Source organism: Eulemur rufifrons, chromosome 29 (genome assembly GCF_041146395.1).
Source record: "Eulemur rufifrons isolate Redbay chromosome 29, OSU_ERuf_1, whole genome shotgun sequence".
Taxonomy (NCBI): domain Eukaryota; kingdom Metazoa; phylum Chordata; class Mammalia; order Primates; family Lemuridae; genus Eulemur; species Eulemur rufifrons.
Window position 1 is genome coordinate 12439793 of NC_091011.1, and position 10123 is coordinate 12449915.

At 38.3% G+C, this 10123-nt stretch overlaps 1 pseudogene; it reads left to right on the forward strand.

The window, feature by feature from the left end:
* Nucleotides 1-8628: 8628 nt before the first annotated feature.
* LOC138377409 (dnaJ homolog subfamily A member 1 pseudogene) lies at nucleotides 8629-9854 on the forward strand (annotated as a pseudogene).
* The last annotated feature ends 269 nt before the right edge of the window (nucleotides 9855-10123 follow it).

Below are 10123 nucleotides of genomic sequence, written 5' to 3' on the forward strand. Positions count from 1 at the left end.
AGAGGGAAAAAAGAATATCTATTTATTGCACATTGTTAGAGGAACAGCACAAATAAGACACTTATACGAGAGTGATATAAAAGAAGTTACAAACAAATCCACTGAAATCATTTCCGAATGTGTATGTCTCGTATTTAGTTTATAATGGCCAGAATCTTGACAACAAAACCAAAAAAAGATGTTAGAACAATATGACAACTAGATTTGAGCTGAGTCTTTGGGAGGGGGGAAGGTCTAAACTGGTGGTAAAGAATGCAGAAAGCACTGCAGGCAGAAAAGACATCATACATAAAACCCAAGAGCTGAGGACGAGCACAGAATGGAATGTGTGGACTCTACTGGTGAGATGAGGGGAGGGAAGTAATGCCAGATGGATGAATGTGGAACACAACTATGGAAGGTGTAGAATGTTCCATTAAGGTCTCTGAACCTGATACCACAGACCACAGGGAGGAGTCAGCAGCTCCTCCGCTAAGTGTAGCACGACTGAGGGTCCGATTCAAAGATCTCCCTGGAAGTGATATGCTTGTTGAGAGGGAGGGAGAAGAGACCTGAAGACAAAGATAAGCAGTAACGCTCCTTCGGGGATTCAGACATGAAGTGATTAAATCCCATACAATAGCGGCAGCACTGAGAACTGACAGGATGGAAAGTGGAATTCTGGAACAGCCTCAGGGGTAGTTGTGTGATACTTCTGCGTCTGGTTGCTTAACTCCAGTTTGTTCCCTTGGACAATGGATCTAGTTGCCCAACTACAAGTTTTAAGGGCTAGGAGAATTATAATGCCATTACCAGGAGAAGTTCTCAGTTTCGCTTTGGACATATCAAACTTGAGATGATAAAGGTTTTCTCAGATGAAATGCCTTGAAAGCTCAGTGGGATTAGACTTAGATCAGGAAAGTCCCGGGCTAGATTTGGCCATCACCAAAACAGAGGTGGGAGTGGATGTTCACGGACTGCAAGGCTCCCAGGAGCGCAGCACTGGGAGTTGGGAATGCCGATCACTGTTCCGCAGCTCCCTGGGAGAGACTGCTCTTAGCTGCGGTGTGGATGGGCTGGATTGCAAAATTGTGATCTGTTGAGGAGGTAATTTAGAAGAAAACGGGGTGGAAGCTTCTACACACCACCCTATATCAGACATGAGGCTGAGGCAACAGCCACACCCCACCAGAAAATGGGTTGTCACTCCTCCACTGAGGAGGAATGCTTCCCCAGGAGATCCACTTTACCAGCTCTCCTTCCTCAGTGGTCTCTTTCTGTGTCTGTTGCGAGGTGAGAGCACCTCCCTACAATTCCAACCCGGCTGAGGAAGGAGGATCAGACAGGGTGCTCTCTGCCCTGGGATTAGAATCGGCCTTCTTAGGGAGTGAAGAACGAACGAGTTCCGGATGTGCACCCTCTTAATTTATATTGTTATCCAGGAACAAACTCCTGTTCCCGTCATCAGAGAAACACATGCAGCAACCTCGGGAAGATATTCATTCATAATGAGCCCTGTAGATGTGCCTCAGTAGATAAATGTGGCTGCATCTAGACACCTCACCCTGCCCCTAGCTAAGACCAGGACTCCTCTGATTTTGGCAGAACCCACAGAGGACCAAGGAGAACAGATAGAACTATGTGCCCCTAGTGATTTGGTAAACATAAGCCTGGACTCTTTCACCATCTAAAGGTGAATAAATTGAAAGGAAAGATTTTCAGCAATAAGGGAGTACAGCTCTAAGAATGCAGGGAGAAGCACAGTTTTAAAAGGAGCTAATAGCAAACAGTAGAAAAGTATAAACTGTATTTTGTATCCTGATAAAATGTCATAAATGCATAAAAGGCCTTGGGAAACCAGATAAGAAGTGAGGTGAAAAAGAACTTAAGAAATTTGATTTCAGAAAAATCTTAAATTCAATGCAAATTGAAATGAAAAAAGATATGGCTTGAATAGGAGAATAGATCATGAAAATTAAAAGGGAATAACAGAATGAAGTCTGCTTTGGAGTAGAAATTCAAATTAGAGGTGAAGAAAAGAAATAAAAAGTTCTTTTAGAATACAAAAGAAAGCGTCAAAGGAAAAAGCTATGCATCAAAAGATGATAGGTATAGATAATCTACCTTTATTAGTTTATCAGAGAGGAATTTTGTTCAAAGATATTGACCAAATAATCCACTAACATTTGCTTAGCCAAGAGAGATGCTTATTTTTCTCTCATGTGACAAGAAATCCAGAGATAGACAGATCTGGACTGGTAGGGCAGCCACATGATGTATAAGGACCCAGACTGTGTTTTAGCCTGTGTTTAGTGTGTGGCTCTCTTCCTCAGCTTACAGGATGGCTGCTAGCTCTCCAGCCATCATGATCACATTCCAGATCTAATATGGAGGAAGCGTAAGGGGCCAAGGCAGCAGGCCAGATGCGTCAACCCCCTTAAAGAGCTTTCCCAGAAGCTCCACCCAGCCATTTCTAAATACATTTCATTGTATTCAAGTATGTCATATGACTAACCCCCACCTGCAAGAAGACCGGGAAATAAAGTTTTTAAGTGGGACCATTCCCAAATTAAGTCAGGGTTCTGTTAGCACGGAAAAAGGAGAAAGGAGATATTCATAGATAAATAACAGCCTATAACAAAATTCCTGCGATAAATACAATAACACGGGAGCGAAATTGATATATAAAAATATAATACGTAAAGGTTTTCCTATGCTGAGTATGCAAATTAGAAGAGTTTTTTATGTTTCGGGTAAAGTCAACAACAACCACCCAAACCTATATGCCTAGATATTTTAACAAAATGCTTTAATTACATTTTTTAAAAAATCTCAAAAGTATCCAGGCAGAACAAATAATCCAGGTTCTCTACAACAAATTTAAACATAGGCTGCCCTGTGATCACCAAAGGCAGAATAATATCTCAGGAATCTTGAGGAAAAAGTTATGAGACAAAAATAATAGTCACAGTCAAACACTATTTATTAAAGTAAGAGAAAAATATCCCCCATATATTGAAAGACTGAGAAAATATGTCACTTAAAAACCTGCTTAACGGCCGGGCGCGGTGGCTCACGCCCGTAATCCTAGCACTCTGGGAGGCCGAGGTGGGCGGATCGTTTGAGCTCAGGAGTTCGAGACCAGCCTGAGCAAGAGCGAGACCCCCATCTCTACTAAAAATAGAAAGAAATTATATGGACAGCTAAAAATATATATAGAAAAAATTAGCCGGGCATGGTGGCGCATGCCTGTAGTCCCAGCTACTCGGGAGGCTGAGACAGGAGGATCGCTTGAGCTCAGGAGTTTGAGGTTGCTGTGAGCTAGGCTAACGCCACGGCACTCACTCTAGCCTGGGCAACAGAGTGAGACTCTGTCTCAAAAAAAAAAAAAAAAAAAAAACCCTGCTTAACACAGATTTCCCCTAAAATCTTATGGATGGGAAACTCATCTCATTCATATTTAAGTTTATCTTAAAATTTAAGAATGAAAAACTTGTGCTATAAAAGACCATAATTTGGGTAAATTTGAACAAATTGGAGAGGTCTTATGACTAATTGTATTTTTCAAAGATGGACGAAGCAGTATCTTCCATCTTACATGTGACAATGTACAGCTCTGAGTTGAGAAGAAGTCTTAGGCCAAATCTAGGCTCAGCGGAAAAGAATGACTGGCTTAAAACTATTAACATGGCAAATGGTAATAAATAAATACATTTTTAATCCAAGGCAGCATAAAGAGAAGAGCAAAAGACACAAAGAATATATTATTAAAACTATGCACATATTTGAAACTATTAGATATAAGATAGTACTAAATAAAATAAGTGAATACCAGCACCAGTTCTTGGGTTAAAAAAAACAATAAAATAGGCAAATTTTTAACCAATCTTATTTTAAAAAGAGAGGGAGGAAAAGGGTGAGAGAAGGAGGAAAGGAAAGAGGAAGAGACAGAGAGAAAAAGGTAAAGGGAAATATTTTTTTAAAAATGGAGCTAAAACTACAGAATAAGAGGCAACTCAAAATTTATAAAAGAATAATGATCAAAATTTTGAATTTAGGATAATAGATAATTTTCTAGGAAAAGACAATTTATCTCAAGTAGAAGTAGAAACTAAATAGACCAATGACAATGAGATTTAATGAATTAATTTATCAGAATGATCCTGAAAAGGCATAAAGCCCAAGAAGATTTTACAGATAAAGGTTTTCTGAATTCCAGGGACTAGTAATCATGACATCATATTCATTTTTCAGGAGAATTAAAAAAGTTTCCCAATTCATATTATAAATTTTCAAATATATAGTATAATAAAAATGCAGACTAATCTCATTTATTCATTTATATATATTTATATATAAATGTATCTTCATATATACATAATATATAAATATACATGTATATTTATACATTTATATATAAATATATATTTTATAAACATAATTAAATATATTGAGTCACACAGAATTAAAAAAATAATAGACAATGTTCAGGTTTGGTGTATTTGAAGACTATAAGGATAATTTAATACTAGGAAACCTATTACTATAATCAATCATTTCATTGGATCGAAGCAGAAAACATATTGGTTAACACTGGGAAAACATTTTCCTCACAATTTAATGTTTAGACATGATTAAAGCACTGACTAAACTAGAAATAGAATGACACTTTTTTCTTATTCAAAAAAAAACCAAGCTCACACAGGTTGTATTATTTAATAGTGAGAAAATAAATACAGTTTAATTAAAGAGCCAGATAGAAGACCTCCTTTCACCACTATTACTTAATATTTCTCTGTTTTTAGACAATGTTATAAGCATCTTGTACCCCTAACTAAAGAAAACAAAAAAAACAAAAAAAAAAAGAAAAGAAGGAAGGAGGAACAGAGAGAGGGGGAAAGGGAGAAAAGGTAGAAGGAAGGAAGAAGGGTAGAATATTACAAAGAAATGTAAGCACTCAATTTCTTGTGTTAGAGATAATATAAAAGGCACTATTGGCCAAAATTGGGTTAATTTCAGTATCAGAAAGAATAATGACTGGAAATGATTGTATCACACTGAGTAAATAAAAAAATCTGTAAGAACCCAGTGATTCTCCTACCCCCAAAAGAAAAGGGGAAGGGAAAGGGAAAACTTTTTCACAGAAGAATGACAGCTAATAAATAAATATAAAAGGACACATATAATTGGAAAGTCACCATTTTGCAACCCCCAATGTAGATTCAGGGAAGGATTTTATTGGATGAGAAGACAATTAAGTGAAAGTTTATTGGGGAATAGAAATATTCCCTGTTACTAAGTGTGAAGACAAATTGTGCCTTTTGAGGCAGACATCTGAAGATCACCACCTTAACCAACAGGTAATCATTAATAATATTAAAAGACACATCTTAAACCACATCAAAGATGATAGTTAACATCTATACTGTATAGACTTAATTCCAGTTGGTAAAAGAAACACCAAGATCTCTCCTAGGCAGCATAACAAGACCTTGTCTACAAAAAATTTAAAAAAAATTAGCCACGGGTGGTGGCACATGCCTGTAGTCCCAGCTACTTGGGAGGCTGAGGCAGGAGGGTAGCTTGAGCCCAGGAGTTCAAGGTTGCAGAGAGCCATGATTGTACTTGCATTCCAGCCTGGGCAACAAAGCAAGCCCCTGTCTCCAAAGAAAAAGAAAGAAAGGAAAGAAAGAAAGAAAGAAGAAAGAGAGAGAGAAAGAGAGAGAGAGAAAGGGGAAGGGGAAGGGGGGAAAGAAAGAAAGGAAAGAAAGAAAGGACAGACAGACCAGGATCTTACCGGGTGGTGTTGGTGGCATGGGGACACAATTCCAGTACAGAGAATTTGCAGGGACCAAGATGCAAACATTGTCCTTTCACTAACCAAAAAACCAGCAGTGTACTAAATCGGGTATTTTCCCCACGCAATGCCCTCAGAGACCCAGGAAGGCCCCCAGCCCACCTTTCCCTAGTACAAAGCTTTCAATCCTTGGTCACAAGACAGCAGAAACAAGTAGAAGGACAAAGGGAAAGACTTGTGCCTTTTTTTTTTTTTTTTTTTATCAGGAAAATAATAACTTTCCCAGAAGCCAGTCTCAGAAGAGTCACCTGGCTACACCTACCTGCAACGAGCTCACCTCCAGTGTTCCCCCTCCCTTGACAAAAGAGCAAAATTAAAATAGTTTAAATCAGCACTGATAAGTTGGAGACCGGCGCCCCCATGGATGGTTAGTATAGGACGCATGTTGCTAACAACTTTTCTGAAAAGCAATTCTTCAATATGTTTGAAGAAATCTCAATGTACCTTTTGATTCATCAGTTCTGCTTTTGAGAATCATTTCTATGGAAACAAATGAAAATGCAGTCAATGATTTGTGTACATTGTACTCTTCAATTCAACATTTCTAATACCTACCCCCCTCAAAAATAAAAATAAACAAAGGTAAAATTAACTTCAGTGCCCAGTAATAAGTGAATGGCTGGAAATGCAGAGTTGGGCCTCAGAGAGCCCAGCTGTGTGAGCTGGGCAAGTCACAGAAACACTTCCAGTTTCCCGTCTATAAAATGGAGTTGATAATTCTTCCTACACAAACTTGGAAGGATTGAAAAAAATTTTATATACAAAACATATAGCGAAGTGCCACAATAATCAATGCACTATATATATATACACACACACACACGAGGTATTTCTATAAATTATTATAGAGCCAATTAAAACACAGGTTGAGCATCCCTAATCTGAAAATCTGAAATCTGAAATGCTCCAAAATCTGAAATTTTTTCAGCACTGACATGACACCACAAGTGGAAAATTCCACACCTGACCTTATGTACCAGGCCGCAGTCAAAATACAAGTGTGCAACACACAATTTATTCAGCCTGTAGTTGTTTGCTGTTGCTGCTGTTTACTGGCTGATACAGGTATTCTGGTGATGCTGCTGGGCTGCTTAGTTACCCTGAACCATTGTTTTTTCACTGTATTAATGGTATGTCATTTTTTACTGTTAAGCATTTATATGTTAATACGTATAAGAAAATGATTGCTTATTGGTAGCATATAAATTCAGAGTCAGGAATGCAGTGATGCCAAACAACCACAGACTGTCCTTATGGGTGACTGAGAGAGTGACACCTTTACTTTCTGATGGGCTAATGTACACAAACTATTTCATGCACAAAATTATTAAAAATTTTGCATAAAAGTACCTTGAGGCTATGTGTATTAAGGTGTATATAAAACACAAAGGAATTTCATATTTGGACTTGGGTCCCATCCCCAAGATATCTCATTATGTACATGAAAATATTCCAAAATCTGAAAAAATCCCAAATCCAAAACTCTTCTGGTCCCAAACATTTTATAATAGATAAGGGATACTCAGCCTATAAAAATATACATATATATATACACACACACACACACACACATATACATACACAAAATATCAAAAATTGTATGAGAAGAAAACGCATCTGAGGTATTGCTACATGAATGCAAGTTGTATTTATGGTGTGATTCCCCATATACAGTTGTCCCTCTGTATCCATGGGTTATTCAGCAGTAGATTCAAGAAACTGCAGCTTGAAAATATTTGGAAAAAAAATTGTGGCTGAACTGAACGTGTACAGACTTTTTTTTCTTGTCATTATTCCCTAAGCAATACAATATAACTTCTATTTACAAAGCATTTACATTGTATTAGGTATTATAAGTAATCCAGAGATGATTTAAAGTGTATGGGAGGATGTACATATGCTATATGTAAATACCATGCCATTTTATATCAAGGACTTGAGCAGCTTTAGATTTTGTTATCCAAGGGAGATCCTGGAACCAATCCCCCGTACATACCAAGGGACAAATGTATATGCTTAGAGGAAATACATTAAGACACCAATCGTTTTTCCATCTGGTCTTTTATCTTTTATACCTTTTTTAAAAAACATATCTATTTAATACAGGCATATCTCAGAGATATTGCAGGTTCAGTTCCAGACCACTGCAAAACAGTGAATAGCACAATAAAAAGGGTCACACGGTTTTTTGGTTTCCCAGTGCATATAAAAAATATTTTATTGCTAAAATATGCTAATGACCATCTGAGCCTTCAATGGGTCACAATCTTTTTGCTAGTGGAGAGTCTTGCTTCAGTGTTGATGGCTGCTGACTGATCAGGGTGGTGGCCACTGAAAGTTGGAGCGGCTGTGGCAATTTCTTAAAACAAGACAACAATGCAGTTTGCTGCATAGATTGACTCTTCCTTTAAAAAAATAAAAACCCTCTGTAGCATGTGATGCTGTTTGATAGCATTTTACCCACAGTAGATGCAATTCTTTCAAAATTAAAGTCAATCCTCTCAAACTCTGCCATTGCTTTATTAACTAAGTTTATATAATATTCTAAATCCTTTGTTGTCATTTCAATAACGTTCACAGCATCTTCCCCAGGAGTAGTTTTAGTTTCAAGAAACCACTTTCTTTGCTCATCCATAAGAAGCAACTCCTCATCTATTAAAGGTTTATCATGAGGGAACTTTCCGGAACTCTCAGTGAGAGGTGATGGAGCAGTGGCTGCCCATGCCTTGCTCAGGCATGTGCTCCTTCCGGTTACCCCACACTAGCCTCAGCCCGCTCACTGGCTGTAGAAAATGGTGAAAGAAACCACTTACTATGATGTTTTAGGGTCAAACCCAAATGCCACTTAGGAAGAATTGAAAAAGGCTCATCGAAAATGAACCTGGAAGTAACACCTTGATAGGAATTCAAATGAAGAACTTTAAACAGATTTCTCAAGCTTACAAAGTTCTCTCTGATTTGAAGAAAAAGGAATTATATGACAAAGGAGAACAGGCAATTAAAGAGGGTGGAGCAGGTGGTGGTTTTGGCTGCCACATGGACATCTTTGATGTGTTTTTTGAAGGAAGATGAATGATGCAAAGAGAAAGAAGAAATACTGTGCATCGACTCTCAGTGCCCTTAGAAGGTTTACATACTGGTGCAACAAGAAAACTGGCTCTGCAAAAGAATGTGACTTGTGACAAATGTGAAGTCGAGGCAGCAAGAAGGGAGCAGTAGAGGTGCTGTTCCAGTTGCCAAGGTACTGGAAGGTAAATAAGAATTCATCAGACAGGACCTGGAATGGTTCCACAAATTCCATGTCTGTGCACGAAGTGCCAGGGCCATGGGGAACAGGTCAGTCCTAGAGATATTAATAGATGTAAAAGCTGTAATGGAAAGAAGACAGTTTGAGAGAAGAAAATTCTAGAAATTCTATTGACAAAGGCACGAAGATGGCCAGAAGATAACATTTTATGGTGAAGGAGACCAAGAACCAGGACTGGGGCTGGGAGATATTACCATTTTGTTAGATCAGAAGGACCACGCTGTTTTTGCCCAAGGAAAAGACCTTCTCAGGCACATGAGCATGAAGCTGGTTGAGGCACGTGTGGCTTCCGAAGGCCAGTATCCACTCTTGGCAACTGAACCATCACCTCTCATCCAGATCAGATTGTCGAGTGTCTCCACAGTGTGTGCTAAATGTGAAAGTGTGCCAATTTACCACAGGCCATATGAAAAGAGTCACCTAATCATTGAATTTAAGGTAAACTTTCCTGAGGATGCCTTTCTCCTGATAAGCTCTCATTTTTGGAAAAACTGCTACCTGAGAGGAAAGAAATAAAAGAGTCTGATGAAATGGATCAGACAGACCTGGTGGACTTTGCTCCAAATCAGGAAGGATGGCACCATTGCAATGGATATGAGAAGGATATGAGGACGGTGAACGTCATCCCAGAGGTGGTGTTCAGTGTCAGACCTCTTACTAGGGCCAGTGAGTACCACTCACTACTGGCATCTTATATGTAGTAGTGAATGAATGAAGGGCTATAATCATGATATGCTTAATACTTGCTATTGTTTTCATTTTAATATTCAACTATAGTAGTGTTTTAAAACTTAAATGAAGAATAAATGCAAACACAAAAGCTCTGACTTTACCCTTGTATGTATGATGACTTCAATGCACAAGATGAAGTTTAATACTTGTAAAAACTACTTTAAAAAACTCCCCCTGGCATTTGTCACAGTAAACCTTGCAATTGATTGCAGCTGTGTATATGGACAAGCTTAGACTGAAGTGCTGGG